Source organism: Anabrus simplex, chromosome 6 (genome assembly GCF_040414725.1).
Source record: "Anabrus simplex isolate iqAnaSimp1 chromosome 6, ASM4041472v1, whole genome shotgun sequence".
NCBI lineage: Eukaryota > Metazoa > Arthropoda > Insecta > Orthoptera > Tettigoniidae > Anabrus > Anabrus simplex.
Genome location: NC_090270.1, coordinates 165,973,475 through 165,992,512, shown reverse-complemented (window position 1 = coordinate 165,992,512; position 19,038 = coordinate 165,973,475). Strand labels below are relative to the sequence as shown.

Sequence of the window (19,038 nt, the reverse complement as noted above, 5' to 3'; positions counted from 1 at the left end):
GGTTAACTAATAATTATTTTTATGACTTCTAATATATTATTAGAAGATTTTGCTAGTCATCTCAATAAACATTTTTAAGAGCACATAAAATAAAAAGGATAAGGAGGGTTATACTGTGCTAAAGACTGCGAATAGTATTATAATATACTCATTCTCTTTGAGTAGGCCTATCACACAGTAAAGCTAATCACTGCTTTCATTCGAATTATCGTCGTCTGTACCGCCAACTTCCCGTGCTATCGGCCAAGACCGAGTCGGTCTTGTATCGGCTTTGTCGCTCGCCATCTCAAATGACGTCACCTTCACTGCCATCGAGAGTATTCGGGATCCCGGTCTTTTTTGGAACTTTCCACAACCAAATACAATACAATCTACAACTACAATAGTTTCTTTCTCGATTACAGGCCAAACATAATCTGTTGACTGATGGTTTCTAGAGATTGTCTCTGTATTTTCCTAGCTGGTGTTTTTGTAGCAAAAGGCACCTCTTCGTACTGAAGCCGTGCTCTAGAAGGCGTGGTAACCCACCAGCTGATCAATTCATTGCACTGGGGATGGTCTCAGCTGCAGTAATGTAAGGAGTTGTTATTTCGAATGTAATACATAGTGACTGGAAGCATTCTCAGGATAATTGCGACTGTTGAAAGACAGAGCCTTCTTTTTAAGAATATTACATGCATGTTCTGTACATTTATCGTATCAAGATTTACGTAAACAGCTGCAATTAGGAGAGTCCGCATTGTTGAGGTTAGGTATGGTCTCTCTGAGTGCCCAGATAGTGCCAGAAGTTCCACGACGAAGAAATAAATAAAAATAAACAGGAAAGCTTGTCATAGGATATCGAAAAGCATGGAGGTAATGCATTGTATTATTATAATTTTCAATTTCGTACAGTAGGCCTACGTTCGTTGTCTTTTTGTTTTCATTAATGAATAGTAGGCATGCGATTTGTTAGGTGCCGGTACGTTGACGAGTAAAACACATCGTTAGGATTGGATTGCTTTTATCTTTTTTTAAACTACTACTACAAAAATATTTGCCTGACTTATGAGACATTAGTCTTAATTCTGAATAAAGATTTATTAGGCATTAAACCAAAATTGTTCAGAGTTAACAATACGGGAAAAAAAAAGGACTTGCCGGTATATCATGTGTAAGGGAGGGTTAAACGATCACAGCGTTAATGATCTCGCCTGTTGTATTAATTGCAACGTCCGTGAATATGTCTTAACTGAAGCAAACTCTGGTCCTCATACGGAAGTGGTGCAGCTCTTTGCAGGCACACCGCCAATGGGTGTGAGCTGCATGTACAATTTTACCGCATACCAACCTTCCTGCCATTCTTAAATCTGAGGCAGTATCGGGAATCGAACTGTTCCCCGAGAACGACAGCTAATTGTTCTAAATATTATGCATTGGAGGTTGGGACATTTTAAAGTACAAAACGCAGATATATTGCATGACTGATGCGAGCTTGCAGTGCATTAGTTGGGGGGGAGGCGACGACGAAGAAACCTATTTGTATGACGTCATCAGAGCTGTGAAACTATTCACTTGTGTGTGTGATATCTTCGAATATGCAGTACAGCCTGTAGCCACTACGAAGCAGAAACGTTTTTCTCTGACGAATTACGTTGGGGGATCTTATTAGCAAGCTTTAATTTTATTATTTTCTTTGTCTCAAAGTTAGAGTGATGGCGGGAGGGGGGTGCTAATACATGAGGAAATACAGTATTCACTCAGCAGTATATAAAGGTAGTTGGATATAAAGATAATGTCTAGATAGAGGAGGCAATTAACATGGCCGAATTACTGACATACAAAAAAGATACAAAAGCTGAAAGCTAGAAAAGCAGCTGGGATTGATAAGATTTGTGAGGATATATTAAAGACAGTGGTTTGGAACATAGTACCATATTTGAAATACTTATTTGATTACTGTTTGCATAAAGGAGCGATACCAAATGAATGGAAAGTTGCAGTAGTATCCCCACTGTACAAGAGAAAGGGTGATAAACATAAAGCAAATAATTGCAAGCCAGTCAGCATGACATGTATTGTTTGTAAGCTCTGGGAAGGCATTCTTTCCATTTGGACATATTTGTGAAACTGGTTTGATAGAAGGCAGTTCAGTTTACTCCACTGAGGTTCAGCTTGTAGGATTTCAGCGAGGTATAGTAGATATTTTAGATGCAGGAGGTCAAATGGCCTATCCAAGGCTTTCTTCTTTATACGTACTCATTTCTATTTATTATTCTCCCCTTTTGTACCATCCTCGGTCATCCTCTCGTTGTCCAGCACTTTTGGTAAACATCACTTCCAATGCATCGCTTTCCTCTGTCTGGCTTTCACTGCCTTAGTTGAGAGGTTTCATGTAAAACCTCCTAAATATAAAGATAGTAATACTCATCTGCCACATATTTAAGAAAACATAGGTACATATAGTATAAAAAGTATTCAAACACTAAACATTTTTAACAAAGACTATATCTTTTTGGCTATGTATATATTTACAGCAAGTACATAACGCAAACATTCCTTCATAAGTAAACGTTACATAAGTAGAAAAAATGAACTGAACATTTCCATGGTAACGAAAATTTAAAGAGCAGTGATATGAGTAGTATGTACGATTATGACAGGGAGGTTGACAGGCATTACATCTTATACAGTAATGTTGTTCTGTTGTTACTGTAACAACAGAATGCCTGTCATAAACACACACTGAAACGGGAAGGCTCCATATTCATAAAAACAAGGACAGATAACAGAACATGTCAAGTAATATCTGTTGACAGTATCAATTAACATCAAACCTCAACAATGCATACAACTTACTTCCACACATCAATGCATTTGACAACTATTCACAGTGTATTTAGAATGTAATAACGTGCAAAAGAGCAGGCTGCTACTATATAAGATGATTTTATATATCAAGATAAGAGATCATATCTCAAATTTAACTTGATTTTACAGTCATCCCAACACTGTGTACAAATTTTTACTCAAGAAGACCTTAAACTATAGAATATTTTAATATTTGAGATCTTTACAACAAAAAATTGAGGTGTAGGTATGTGGCGACCCCATCACCCAGTGGACAACCACTGCAATCAGCCTCCTGAGTATTGGCGGGTAAACTATAGACTTAACTGACGTGAGGAAATGCGTTTCAGGCTCCGACCATCTAGTGTATAACAAAGTATCGACGCGAAGATGCATGGTAGGCCTAGCAAGCCAGTGGTAGCGTCTTCGAATTGCTTTCAACAATCAAACGAGCCTCAGATGGAAATCAAAAATAATACTGAAATTGACAAAGTCTTCAAGCAGATCTGAGAGGTATGATGGCCAACATGGCTCCGATGAAAGACAGATATGTCCGAAGAACAATTTAAGAATTGGGACTATATATATTTTGACCCTGGCTGGAAAAACTGAAGAGTTTATCGATATGATAAAGAGGAAAAATCTATCCACATTGGGAATGAGCGAAACAAAATGGAAAAAGGCAGGTAGCAAGATTCTCAGAGATGGCTACAAATTAGTATGGAGTGGAGGAAGAGAGGCCAGAAGTGGTGTAGCATTCTTGATAACAAAAGAGATGGATGTTGTTACTGAAGTATCCTGTAAGAATGATAGGATCATTAAATTATCTATGCAGCTGGAGTCCACAAATTACACAGTAGTGCAGGTATATGCACCACAGGTAGGGTGTAGTACTCAAGAGAAGGAACAATTCTGTCAAGATCTAGAAGATATAATTCATTAAGAAAATGTCATCATCATTGGGGACTTAAATGCACAAGTTGGGACTGACAGACTTGGTTATGAGGAAATCATTGGACCACATGGATTTGGGAACAGAAATGCAGAAGGTGAACAACTGCTTGATTTGTGCAGAAGAAATGGATTGACCATCAAAAATACCTTCTTCCAAAATTAAGACAGCCACAAGATAAGATATAGCTGGGTTGGAAAACGTAAGTCTCTCATCGACTATATCATCACTAACAAAGGAGGAGGGAAATATGTAACTGATGTCAAAGTTATCCCCAGTGAGAGTATGGACATTGATCATAGATTATTGATTGCAGACCTAAATCATGTCGCTAACAGCCCTGAAGAAAAGAAAAAGGAAAGTGAAGACTTGGAGATTAAAGGAAGCCAAGCTGGAGGAGGAACATAAAATGATACAGAGACACTTACCTAAAGGGGAAATGAATACAGTAGAAGAATGGAAAATTTTTAAAGATACTTTAGGGGTTGAAGCTAAAGACCTATGTGGAGTAACAGGAAGGACCATGAAAGAAAAAGAGGCACCTTGGTGGAATGACAGTCAGATTGGCTATAAAAGAGAGAAATTGGGCACAAAAGATGGGAGAAAGAGAAATGCACAAGATTCAATCAATCAGTCAATACTGATCTGCATTTAGGGCAGTCACCCAGGTGACAGATTCCCTATCTGTTGTTTTCCTAGCCTTTTCTTAAATGATTTCAAAGAAATTGGAAATTTATTGAACATTGCCCTTGGTAAGTTATTCCAATCCCTAACTACCCTTCCCATAAATCAATATTTGCCCCAATTTGTCCTCTTGAATTCCAACTTGATCTTCATATCGTGATCTTTCCTACTTTCAAAGATGCCACTCAAACTTATTTGTCTACTAATGTCATTCCACGCCATCTCCCTATTGACAGCTCAGAACATACCACTTAGTCGAGCAGCTCGTCTTCTTTCTCCCAATTCTTCCCAGCCCAAACTTTGCAACATTTTTCTAACGCTACTCTTTTGTCGGAAATCACTCGGAACAAATTGAGCTGCTTTTCTTTGGATTTTTTTCAGTTCTTGATTCAGGTAATCCTGGTGAGGGTCCCATACACTGGAACCATACTCTAGTTGGGTCTTACCAGAGACTTACATGCCCTCTCCTTTACATCCTTACTACAACCCCTAAATACCCTCATAACCATGTTGAGAGATCTGTACCCTTTATTTACAATCCCATTTATGTGATTACCCCAATGAAGATCTTTCCTTATAGTAACACCTCGATACTTACAATGATCCCCAAAAGGAACTTACACCCCATCAATGCAGTAATTAAAACTGAGAGGACTTTTCCTATTTGTGAAACTCACAACCTGACTTTAACCCCATTTATCAACATACCGTTGCCTGCTATCCATCTCACAACATTATCAAGGTCACGTTTCAGTTGCTCACAATCTTGTAACTTATTTATTACTCTATACAGAATAACATAATCACTTCTTTACTCATATCATTTAAGAAAACATAAAAGGTCCAATAATACTGTCCTGAGGAATTCCCCTCTTAATTATTACAGGGCCAGATAAAGCTTCGCCCACTCTAATTCTCTGAGGTCTGTTTTCTAGAAATATAGCAACCCATTCAGTCATTCTTTTGTCTAGTCCAATTGCACTCATTTTTGCCATTAGTCTCCCATGATCCACCCTATCAAATGCTTTAGACAGGTCAATCACAATACAGTCCATTTGACCTCCTGAATCAAAGACATCTGCTATATCTTGCTGGAATCCTACAAGTTGAGCTTCAGTGGAATAGCCTTTCCTAAAACCGAACTGCCTTCTATCGAACCAGTTATTAATTTCACAAACATGTCTAATATAATAAGAATGCCTTCCCAAAGCTTACATGCAACACATGTCAAACTTACAGCTTTATGTCTATCACCCTTTCCTTTATACACAGGGACTACTATAGCAACTCGCCATTCATTTGGTATAACTCCTTCAAGCAAACAATAATCAAATAAGTACTTCAGATATGGTACTATATCCCAACCCATTGTCTTTAGGATATCCCCAGAAATCTTATCAATTCCAGCCACTTTTCTAGATTTCAACTTTTGTATCTTACTGTAAATGTCATAATTATCATATGTAAATTTTAATACTTCTTTAGCATTAGTCTCCTCTTCTATCTGGACATTATCCTTGTAACCAACACTCTTTGCATACTGCTGACTGAATACTTCTGCCTTTTGAAGATCCTCGCATACACACTCCCTTTGTTCATTAATTATTCCTGGAATGTCCTTGGAACCTGTTTCTGCCTTAAAATACCTATACAAACCCTTCTATTTATCACTAAAATTTGTATGACTGCCAATTATGCTTGCCATCATGTTATTCTTAGCTGCCTTCTTTGCTAGATTCAATTTCCTAGCTTTCCATCTTGTTATTCTCAGCTGCCTTCTTTGCTAGATTCAAATTCCTAGTAAGTTCCTTCAGGTGGCCAAGAAATGACTAAACACAGGAACTCTACAGGGCAAAAAACTTACAGCTAAGAGGATAGTAAGAGAAGAGAAAGAGAAAAATGGTATGAGTTAGTGGACAAATTTGGAAGAGGACAGCAGGGGAAACAAACTTCTTTACAGTGTAATTATAAAACAGGTTAAATAACCTAGAAGACATCAAGGTAATAGAGCAGGACAATGGATCAGTAGTACGACAGGAAGATGGAATCAGGAGAGAATTCAAGACCTTCTTTGATAAGCTCCTGAATGGAGAGGCATCAAATGTAATTCAAAACAGTGGAAAGTAGAAAAAGTGAAGAGCCCAGCAAAAATATGGAGCCACCAATCACATGGCTGGAGATAGAGAAGAGCCTTAAAAGTATGAAGAAAGGAAAAACTGCAGGAATAGATGAGTTAAGTGTGGACATATTGAGAGGAGGAACGCCAGCAATCTAATGGCTATATAGACTCCTAAATGTGGCAGTGATTGGTGAAGTTGAATTGTCTGTTTATAAAGTGACTTTAGTAGTGTTACAGACCGCGTTAAATAAACGGATAATGATTTTCATAGTGTAATAGCGAATCTTTATGTGTGTCCATATCATCAGTTGGTGGAATAATAGTTATAGACTGTGTTTATGGAATCAAAACTAGGCCTGGATTACAATCTATAGGAACCGCCATCTTGCCAAAGACATTCTATATGCAGTCACAAATCGTAACGTAACAAGCATGCCAAGAGTCAATATGACAGACACCGACGCACCATGCAGAGGCTGCAAAAAGCTTGTAACTGAAGCTGATGCAGCGGTTGAATGTGAAGGAATGTGTAAGAGGTGGTATCACATGATGGTGCGGCAGTCAGTGCAGGGGATTTTGCTACGCTCAAGAAGCCTAGATGCTTGCTTATGTGGCTATGCACGGAATGTAAAGCTGACTTTGCAATGCTTGAAAATGGCAAAGAAGAGTTAAGAGCAATATGGGAGGAGATTAGAAACCTGAAAATTATAATAAAGCAGACTGTCGTAGAGGAAATAAAACAAACACTACCACAGTCATAACGAGAATTAATGACAAAAGATACGAGGCCTTCCATCCCTGCCCTAAGCAATGAGAAAGCTCAAAAGATAGAAGGAAAAAAACGAATGGCACCTGACTTGCCCAGAAAATTAATAAGTGCCCAAACAACCAGTACAATTGTGTCTTTACTGGAAGAGATGAGAAAACAGCAAAGATATTCCCAAGAAATTAGGGATGCCATACCTGATACCTCGAGAATGGTCAATGGTGTGTCGGAAGAAAATTAAGAAGTAACCTGGACTGAGGCCGTTCAGCGTAAACATTCTCCGCAGGCTGAGTGCCGGTGTCGGGATCAAAACAAACTGTCGATAACAGCCTTAAGGCTTCCCCAAAGACTGCCTGGTTGTATGTCAGTAGGGTCCATCAAATGAATGAAACAGATAACCTAATAAAATACTTGGAAGAAAATGGAATTACTGAAGACATCTTGTGTGATCAACTCCCTATCAAGGGAATAAAAAAAGGCGTTTAAGGTAGGAATAGATTTTGACCACCTTCACATGGTGAAATGCCCAGAGTTCTGGCCTCAAGATGTTTTTGTAAGGCGGTGGGTGTGCCTTTCGTCCCCAGTAACAAAGAGGAAACTTGTTTCCACCCAGTGTATGAAAGTGAACAAAGTCTGATTGTAAAGGAAGACATGATCTCGCAGGAAACCAAACTGCTATCTTGGAACGTAGAAGGAGTCTGGAGTACAGCAACAACAGTTCAGAATATGTTACAGGTGTACGATATCGCAATTTTAGTGGAAACTTTCTCAACTTCGGAGTGGAACATCAATAGCCATTATTTAATACATGTCTTGGCAGATAAAGGTCCAACTGGCAGTCCAAAAGGGGGGATCGCCAGCTTTTTCAAAGAGAATTTCGCACCATTCGCTATACAACATAAGTCAAAGAACACATTAGTAACAGGAACGAGGCAGTGCATATTTATGCGTTTATTTTCAACCAGAGTTTACATCCACAGATATTATAAAAGAAATAGGTAACTGCTTGAATATTGTAACTAAGGATGATTCCATCATCCTAGTGGGTGATCTCAATTGTCGTGTAGATACAGAATTACAGAAATCGAAAGAAGTTTTTAAGCTATCTAGAAGAAGAAGAGCTAATACTAATCAACAATAACAAACAGCCAGCATATATTTGCTATAATGGCATGAGTACAATTGATCTTGTCTTCATAAATGCCAGTATAACTACTAAATGTCAGTGTTATCATGGAAGCTGAGAAGAAGAAGCATCTGCCTGTGATAACAATGCTGCAAATAAATGGTATAAATCACAGTAAGAAGTTACAGTCTTTAAAGTTGAGAATAACAGTGAACTTAACAGTTACACTACACAAAGGGACTCAGAACCAGGCTGCTTTAAAACTGTATGAAATTCTTAAGAAGGCAATACCTCCTACAGTAATTAACAATGGAAAAGCAAAACCATGGTTTACAGATGCCTGCTACAAAGCAAGAAAAACAGCTTTGTCGGCCTTGCATGCAGCAAAATTGCAGCGCACGAAAGAACGGCTGGTACTACGCTAATTTAACAAAGGAAAAAAACGTTTAATTGAAGACTCTACTCAGGACCATTACGCAACTTTGCGTCCTAAACGGCCAAAATTTTCTTGTAACATACTAATGGAGGTTTGGGAAGCACATCTTTGTGCAATTCTTCAGGAGAGAGACATGTGACCAATCAATTTTCATGTCGACCCAACAGTCATCCCAGGTGACTCGGAGAGATTTACGCTTGAAGAAATAGAAGAAACTGTCAAAAGCCAAAAAAAAAAATAAAAAATGGGAAAGCGTTTGGTCCAGATAACATTTATAATGAACATTTGAAAGGGATATTCCCAGTGTTAAAAGAATCCTTTTGCCAGTTATTGAATGTTTACAACAGGGTAGGATACCAGACTGTCGGGCTAAGTCCACAATAAAAATGATGTATAAGGGCAAAGGAGATCCAGCAGACCCTAATTCATATAGTGGAATTGCTCTGGAATGCTAGTATGTAAGCGCCTTACAATATTAATAGACGACAAGCTCCTAGACTCTCAGTTTGGCTTCAGAAGAAGAAGATAGACTATTCAAGCAATCGATTGTCTACAACAGTATATTAATGAAGCTCTCGCAAATCCAAAGGAAGAACTTCATGCAATCTTTATTTATTATTCTAAGGCTATTGATACAATCAATAGAGGCCTAGTTGTTATCCACTTCCACTCATTAAGAATTTCCTTACAGACAACTGGGTAGATATTAGTGATGGCATCACCAAGTCATATCCGATACTTCAAACCATCGGCGTCCTTCTAGGTGAACCCCTAAACCCATTGCTTTTCATTGCTGCCACAGCTGGCATTGTACAAAGAGTAGATTCAGAAAATGTTAATATTCTCTTGTATGCAGATCTGATGTCAACAACTCAGTTGGAATTGCAGACTACTTTTAATAACATTATGAAATGGACAGAAGAGAACCAGCTGAGGTTAAATGAAAATAAGACTGTCTCTTTGACCTTCAGAAAAGGGGGAAAACTGGGAACATTCTTAATCAATGACCTGCAACTGAAGTCAGTCACAAATTTTAAGTACTTAGGAGTCACTTTTCAAACACTGGGGAACGTGTTTCCTTTACATGTAAAAGGCCGACTAAATGTTGCCATAAAATCCATTAACAGCATCAGATCTTTGAGCCATCTCTCACTTTCATATGCCATTGAGTTATTTCATCTTGTTAGTCCTTTAGCCACCTATGGATAGGAAAATATATGGATATATCTTGGAAAGAGGCAATTACATAGTATAGAGAAGGTGAAAGCATTCTATTTAAAGAAAGTGCTTTGCTTATCAAAGTAGACTCCATCATGCCTCGTATACCAACTGTCGAGGGAATTATTCTTTGTGGAAGAGTTGCATTTGAAACTACTGCTCCCAGTCACCCCAGCTTATAAGGAACTCCTACAAGAGCTTCAACAAAAAAGGGACAGCATATGGTGGGACTTTTACCAATGTGATGCGATGATCAACCGCAACTGGACTCACGGAAGCTATGAGTTGAGACACGTTGTGAGCAGACTCTCAGTCCATGGGTTTCACCAACGTCTGTGTATTAAAGTGAGTTTCCATGAGCCAAGTCCAGACTGCAGGTGCAAAAGATGCGGTGAACTTTGTGAACGCTATCACGTACTTAGGTGTAAACTGAGAATAGAATCCTCAACAAAATTCTGTTCATGTATATTTGTGCGCAATAAAACATTTATAAATGTAGTATGGCAGCAAAATACCATCCCAGAAGACTATAAAAAAGGTATGATTGTACTTATATTCAAGATGGAAATGTACTAACTACTGTAGCATCGCCCTATTCTCTCATGATTCACAATTAAGTATTTATTTTCCACCTAGTCATTGTATCGACTAGGTGGAAAATAAATACTTAATTGTGAATCTATTGTAGTGCGATACGGACCATGAAGCTGATTTTATGTAATCTTTTTTCTCATGGACTAAAAATTCTCAAAAAAAATTATAGAGGATAGATTACGAGAAATTGTAGAACCACTTTTAGAAGAGGAACAATATGGCTTTAGGCCTGGGAGATCAACAACAGATATTATATTTGCTGTCAGGATGCTAATGGAAAAACATTGGGGAAAAGAGAAGCCTTTATATCTACTGTTATTTGACATCGAAGGGGCCTATGACAACATACCAATGGAGCTTATTTGGGAGTGCCTGAGAAAGCTCAAAGTTTGAGACAGTCTAATTTCAAAAGTTAAGGTGCTTCACGAGAAAACCAGAAACTGTGTACAAGTCGGTTCTGGACTGTCAGACTGGTTTGAGACAAAAATGGGAGTGCACCAAGGTAGTGCCTTGTCGCCCCTATTATTCATCATTGTAATGGATACCATATTAAAGGCGCTAAAAGAAAAGCAGCAACAAGACTTAAAAAAAGCATTTGCATTTGCAGATGATGTAGTAATTTAGGGTAACTTAGAGAAAGATGTGGAAGGGAGACTGCAGGGGTGGAGTAAGGAGTTTGAGAGATGTGGATTAAACATCAACAAGGCTAAAACAGTGGTGTTGAAGGTACAGAAGGGTGACAGTCAGCCAGAAATCATGTTAATTGGCACTAAGCTGGACAGTGTCACAGAATTTAAGTACTTGGGTAGTATAATGTCTAAGGATAACTTAGCTAAATATGAAGTAAACAGTTGAATCAGCAAAGCAATACATTTTTACCTCCAAGTAAGACAGTTACAATGGGGTAAACAAGTACAACTCAAAATCAAGATGACACTGTATAAATCATACTACACCTCTATCCTCACATATAGCCTGGAAACCACTACATTAACAAGAAAGGACAACTCAAAACTCCAAGCAGCAGAAATGAAGTTCCTACGCACAATGATCCAGAAGACCAGGAGGTATAAAATCAGGAATGAAAAAGTCAGAGAAGACGTAGGACTAGAAGACTCCTTACTCCAGAAGATCCAAAAGGCAAGACTGAAGTGGTTTGGTCATGTGAAAAGAATGAGTGCCTAGAGGTCTGCAAGAAAGGAGTATGAAAGAGAAATAAGGGGAAAGAGACTAGTGGGCAGACCTAGAGAAAAATGGACAGACTTAGTGAAGAAGGATGTAGAGGAGAGAGGTCAGGACTACTTACAAAGAATGGCTCGTGGACCGAACAAAATGGAAGGGGCTCGTATACCACACCTGGGAAACTGGAGTTGGTCAATGATGATGATGATAACAAAAAATGTAGTGTACTATGTTTTGTACAACAGATTATTGAACTATAGGGCACGTATTCTAAAATAATGTTAAGTGACCTCTCAGTAATTGTTTCTTGATTTAAATAGACGTTAGGCAGCACAAGGTATAAATTTTTAACTGTGATAGCCATGAGCTATGAGTTTATTTTTAATATTCATGATTTCTCTGTAAATCTTAATGTACTATGTCTTAAAGCTTTTGTTAAGCAAGTACTTTCAAAAGTCAAATCCACTAAAGATAGCCCATACCAGGGATCGAAACATGTGTGGTCAGTAATGAAAATTTGACTCCCTCATAGAAGAGGTAGTTTAGTTTAGTAATGTTATATTTTACCTGGCAAGATTAAGGTCTTCAGGCCTTCTCGTTGTATTGAATAGGAGGACTGTATTAAAACCTACATTATTATATAATTAATACCTTGTTGTGCAAGATTATTACTTCAAATTTTCTGAAATTAAGAAATTGAGAAGAATAACTAGCAGTGCTGTAATTAGCCCTCTAAAAAGTATTTTCTCTAGGCATGGTTCTAGATGTTTTTAGAAGTGACAATGGAAGACAATTCACAAGCTCAGAATTGAAACAGTTCACTAGGAATTCTAGCTTCAAATGGATAAGCTCTAGTTCAGAGTATCACCAGTCAAATCGTCAGGCTGAATCAGCAGTGAAGTTACTCAACAGAATTTTGAAGAAAAATCCTGATGTTCCTATTGAAATACAGTCTTTAGCTGCGGAGTTTCCCCTGCCCGGCTTTTGTATGGAAGATCACTGAAGGATATTATTCCAAGAATGGCAAGAGTATTGATACCAAAGTTACCTAACTGTGATCTTGTCCCCACACAATCATGTACTGCTATCATCCTTCTTTCCAGAAATAAGCAAAGTTCTTTTAAATAAATTAAAACTCTATTATTGTATTTATTTTGATACAGATATTTCATATTTTGAAGGCTTCTCTGAAAACAGTAAAAAAAAATTGCTAGAGGGATGTGAAACCAATAATATTCTGTTTGAAATGCTACTATTCAAACTAATTTCTTTATTCTGACAAGAGAAGACAAACCACCCCAGTTTGATTCAACAGCTGATGATAATTTTGTACTCTCTCTAGGTAAAGCCTGATACTGTATAAGTGGCAGTCAAATGAAAACCAAACACCCGCTGCAACGTTCCCATAGAATGGTTTTATTCAAAAGTAATTACAATTACCAAAAGTGTTAACACATTCATCCCATCATCCCACTGGGAAATGAGATGATCAATTCCGGTCTTTAGAAAGAGGTAGGTTACTGACAGATCCGCAACCACATCCACTGTTGCACTTCCTTGTCCATATGAAACTGATGCCCACAAATGTCTTTCTTCAGGTCGTCAAATATGTGAAAATCACAAAGTAAAAGATCTGGGCTGTACAGAAAATATTGAAGTGTTTGCCAACCAAATTGCTGAAGCGTAGCCTTTGCCAGATTGGAAGTATGGGAGTGAGCAGTATCATGCAACAGGATGACTTTATGCTGCATCGTAGTTTCTGCAAAGTGCCTTCATTGCACTGCACATTGATTGTGGTTCCACGCTCGAAGAAGTCGACAAGCAGAGGGCCCCTCCAGTCAAAGAAGAACTTTGGATTTCTTTGGTGGTGGGGGGAGAATTGCGATATTTCCATTGTTGACTTTGCTGTTTTCTCTCACGCTCAAAATGGTGGCACCATGCTTCATCCCCTGTGATGATACGGGGTAGAAATGTATACTTTTCCTCATGGTACCACTGCAGATGACTCAGACATGATGCCATTCTGTCAGTCTTTTGTCCCTTTGTCAGTTGATGTGGAACCGATTATGCACAAATTTTGCAGAAATGCAAGTGGTCTTTGATAATGGTATGCACGGATCCATGGCGAACGCTGCTCTGAAAACAAATTTCTTCCTCCGTGATTTGTCGGTTTTCCTGGATGAGGCTCCCCGCCCTATGCCATCAGGAGTAATGGCTCGATGGACCTGTCGTGGGCATGCATCATATTGCAGTGATGTGCACCTTCTCAGAATCTCCTATGTCACTCGTCCACACTCGTCATGGACATGTGGTGTTCACCATACACTGCAGACATGTGACGAGTTTCGTGTACTCCAGCACCCTCAGTCACCAGAAAACGAATCACACTTCTCTGCTCTTCTTTGCTTGCCCCCATTTCTACAGCTGGATGAAAATACTAGACCAGTCCATGCACCAACAAAGACATAACCCAACTGCGTGCACCTGTGACTTGTCATTATGCAGTTCTCCTACCACAGCAATGGCAGTATCAATATGTAACAACAGTATTGCCACCTTTCACATGGAATGTGTGTTATGGCGGGTGTTCGGTACTCATTTGACTGCCCCTTATAGCTCTCTCATGCACAGATTATTCTAGCATAAGAGTCGTTGCATCTATTGTGAAAACAGGATGATTTTGCTTTTAATACCCTGGTAATCATTTGTATAGCTCATATCAATTTAGCTTCTTACATTTCTTATCTGTAATTGTGGTATTTATTTATGTCTTGAACTCTTCTTTGTGGCAGGCATTCTGTGGAAATACCTGCTCTTGGAACTCCACTTCTGGAACCAGCACCAGAGGAGGTTGATGGTAAGAATTACCGTACTTCAGAAATGAAACTAGTTACTTCAGATCAGTAGTACTAATGTAGAATTTATTGTACATTTTGGATACTGATAGTTTAATTTATTTATTTTAAATGACTGGTATTTTTGTCTGATTCTGTATTGGATCATTGTATAAGACTATTATTTATCATCTAATTTGATTTTTGAACTTTTGGTTTTTTTTGCAATAGAATGAATGCTGTACTGAATAATTTATTTTAGCATATTCATCAAGAATTATGAAAGTGCATTGATGTATATTAGTACTTGCATGACCGAGCTCGATAGCTGCAGTCACTTAAGTGCGGCCAGTATCCAGTAATTGGGAGATAGTGGGTTCGAATCCCGTTGTCGGCAGCCCTGAAGATTGTTTTCCGTGGTTTCCCATTTTCATACCGGGCAAATGCTGGGGCTGTACCTTAATTAAGCCCACGGCTGCTTCCTTCTCATTCCTAGTCTTTTCCTATCCCATCGTTGCCATAAGTCATTTCTTTGTCGGTGCGACGTAAAGCAAATAGCAGTACTTGCATGAGGTGCACAAAAAATTAAACCATAAGTCTACAAATTTGCTTAAGTTGTTCATTTATCCATGTTGAGCAAGAAGTTCTTAGAATTATGAGAAGAAGTCGAGTTGTCTATGTTAACAGATTAACAGCAAGAATGTATTGCACCGAGCTCGATAGCTGCAGTCGCTTAAGTGCGGCCAGTATCCAGTAATCGGGAGATCGTGGGTTCGAGCCCCACTGTCGGCAGCCCTGAAGATGGTTTTCCGTGGTTTTCCATTTTCACACCAGGCAAATGCCGGGGCTGTACCTTAATTAAGGCCACGGCCGCATCCTTCCACTTCCTAGGCATTTCCTATCCCGTCGTCGCCATAAGACCTATCTGTGTCGGTGCGACGTAAAGCAAAAAAAAAAAAAAAAAAAGAATGTATTGCCTCCTTTTCAATCTGTAAGAAATATCGAAAGGATGTGTAAAAACAGGGACCTATTCAGACGGGGGGAATGCAGAGTTTTCTTTTATGGGTTCCAATTAAAAATGGAGAGTTTCCAAAAGACCTCAGATATATTAACAAAATATATATTCAAGGTGGTCAGAAACAATGTGAATCGGATATCTGAGCATTAGGGGGTTGGTTATACTGATAAATCATTTGGAAAAAATAATTCTGTATCTCACATCGTCATTTTATCAACTGCTGAAGTTGCCAATCAGATCACTACGCAGGCAAATTCAAATGGGCTTTGCAAGGCGCTGTTGCTAAATTCACAAGGGGCTTAGATCAGTTTGAGAGCCATACCAAGAAATCAGCATCAAACGTATAGACACCATGGGTTTCAGCTGGTGTCACCGTAGCATACTTGCTATGGCTCGATCCTGTCACTTCGGAGGTCCGTATTCATATCGTTCCCCTGATGTTCTTTTTTTTTTTTTTTTCAATGGGTCCTCTAAATGCGATCTTATGCCTCTTGCAGATTTAGCAATACTGCCTCACAAAGCCCATTTGAATTCACCAGCGAAGCAATCTGATTGGCCAACTTCAGCAGCTGATACAAGGACAGCGGCGCGAGACATCAAATTATCTTAAAATTATTCATCAGTTGACCAATCCTCTAACGCTCATATACCCGGTTCACATTGTTTCCGACCTTCCTGTATACATACTAAAATTTAAAATTATGTAATGGATATAAAAATATAAGGTATTGAAAGAATATAAGTTTACAATATAATTATCTTGAGTTTACCAAAGGCTTGACATGAACAGCGTTTGCATTAAATCAACATTTTTTCAACAGTGTGTTCATATAGATTGGCGCAATCAGAGTGCTGGAATGCACAAAGACCCAATCTAGGACACTGTAAAATTAATAGAGTAATGAAATGAAATGAAATGGCGTAGGGCTTTTAGTGCCGGGAGTGTCCGAGGACAAGGTCGGCTCGCCAGATGCAGGTCTTTTGATTTGACACCCGTAGGTGACCTGCGCGTCGTGATGAGGATGAAATGATGATGAATACGACACATACACCCAGCCCCTGTGTCAGCGAAATTAACCAATTATGGTTAAAATTCCCGACCCCGCCGGGAATCGAACCCGGGACTCCTGTGGCCAAAGGCCAGCACGCTAACCATTTAGCCATGGAGCTGGACAAACAGAGTAATAACAGAGGAAGTTCTATACATGCCTTCTGATCATATGATACCAAAGTACAACTTTGAAGAACCATTTGAGACCCAGATAATAAAAAAAGAAGACTGGGATATCAACAAATGGAATACTGAAAATGAAGATATAGTGGGGTGGACTGATAGCTCAAAGACTGTGGATGGTGCAGGAGGAGGGATCAACGGGGGAAAGACCTGAGGGATCAATCCAGATGAGCCTGAGCAGACACACTACAGTCTTTCAAGCTGAAATGATAACTATCACAATATGCCTTGAAGAAAATCTGAAAATGTGCTATAGGAATAAGAACATTTTCAATTTTACAGACAGCCAAGCAGCCATTAAGGCACTAGAGGCAGTCCAGATAATATCCAGAATTGTCTGGTATTGCCACTCACTTCTCCTGAAGCTCTCAAAGTACAACATTGTCAAAATAATATGGGTACCAGGACATGCAGGTATAGAAGGAAATGAAAAGGCAGATAAACTGGCCAGGAAAAGGGCAGAAACACATTTTGTAGGCTCAGAACCCATATGCGGGATTTTCTATGGACAAGCCCGACACTACATAGGAAAATGGGTACAAAAGAAACAAATGGAAAACTGGAAAAATACTCCGGGTACGATGTTCACATTACTCCATATTATAAGGCTCTCATGGCTGAAGCCTGATGAACGTCGGCAGCTACACATTTTAACGATGGTATTTAGAGTACTAGCGGAAAGTCAGCCACTGTATATTTCTTCTAAATTCACCTTTCTATCATCATTTCACAACTTAAATACACGTTCCAGAACCACTCTTTCTATTCCAGTGCACCACACAAATAAAATTAATAGATCGTTTGTAGTGACCGGCGCCAGATTATGGAATTCCCTGCCAGCTCAGGTCAGAGAAACTAGCTCTTTACAAAGGTTTAAGGTCACCTGCCGAGACTACCTGCTGAGGACAGCTAACTGAATGGTTGAAGTATGAATGTGTGCGCGCCTGAGGATAAGTCATTATTAAGAGTTCTTACTTTTAATTAGTTTTATTATTAACTTAGTAATGTATTTAAATTTGCTCTCAATTCTATAAATTTTTTGTTTGGTTTTAACTATTTTAAATATGTCATAACTTTATGTATGGTTTTGATTAGTATGTGGTTAAGTGGAAGAGAGGGCCTCGAGCCCTAACTTCGCCACTGAAAAAAAGGCATTAATAAATAAATAAATAAATAAATAAATAAATAAATAAATAAATAAATAAAAGGACCAAACAAGAAACATACTAAAGAACTATTGAAACTCAGCACAGAAAATATAAGATGGGTAGTAGGACTGTTGACAGGACACTGCCTTGTAATAAGAGACAACATATGTAGGAAATGCAATGAAGCAGAGGAATCAGCTGAACACATACTTTTCGAATGTGAGGTGCTGGGTAGAATCAGACTCTCCACTCGAGGACTACCAGGTGAAGAGAGAGAAAAAGTCCAAGAAGACCCAAAAGAACAACCTGTAGCTTTGTGAAGGGAGCAGGTATATCTAGGTGGGCATGAAGGAAAAACATGGTAGCAAAAGATCTTGGAGGTGGACGCTAATTAGGAACTGATACTTGGAGGCCCCTTGAAAAAAAGAAGCAGCAAATAACTAATGAGCTCATATTTTACTACACATACCTCTTTTTTTACTAGCTGATGTACCTGTGCTTCGCTACAGAATCCTACATTGTAGGTTAGGTTGTGTACACGATGTGAGCAAGATTGAATTAAATTGCATAGCACTTCTTAACGTTACCCTAGATATGTGACGGGGAAGTCACCATACGCCTTTTCTCATATGAAGACTGGGTTAGGGAATTTTTATTGTAATGGTAGGCCCCCTTGCATACCATCAGTCACAATCAGGTTGGGGAGTTTTCATTATAATGGCAGACACTCACTCTCCACCTGCCTTTTTACATCCTCAGAAAGACCGTCTTAGTAGTTTTCCCCAACTGAAATGAACATAGGTCATTACAATGACGTCAGTAGGAATGGCACAATTAAAAGCAATGCTTTCATATGAAATACTTGATCAAATGAAAAACCACACATTTTCTTACTTTT

The 19,038-nt window shown here is 38.8% G+C and overlaps 1 protein-coding gene across 1 annotated transcript in view; it reads left to right on the top strand.

The window, feature by feature from the left end:
- The first annotated feature begins 597 nt into the window (after positions 1 to 597).
- LOC136875916 (trichohyalin) overlaps positions 598 to 19,038 on the top strand; it is a 292,525-nt gene continuing 274,084 nt past the window's right edge. Inside the window, exons 1-2 of the mRNA XM_067149535.2 lie at positions 598 to 855; positions 14,699 to 14,763. The gene's annotated coding sequence lies outside the window, so the exon portion shown is untranslated. The remainder of the gene's footprint in view (positions 856 to 14,698; positions 14,764 to 19,038) is intronic.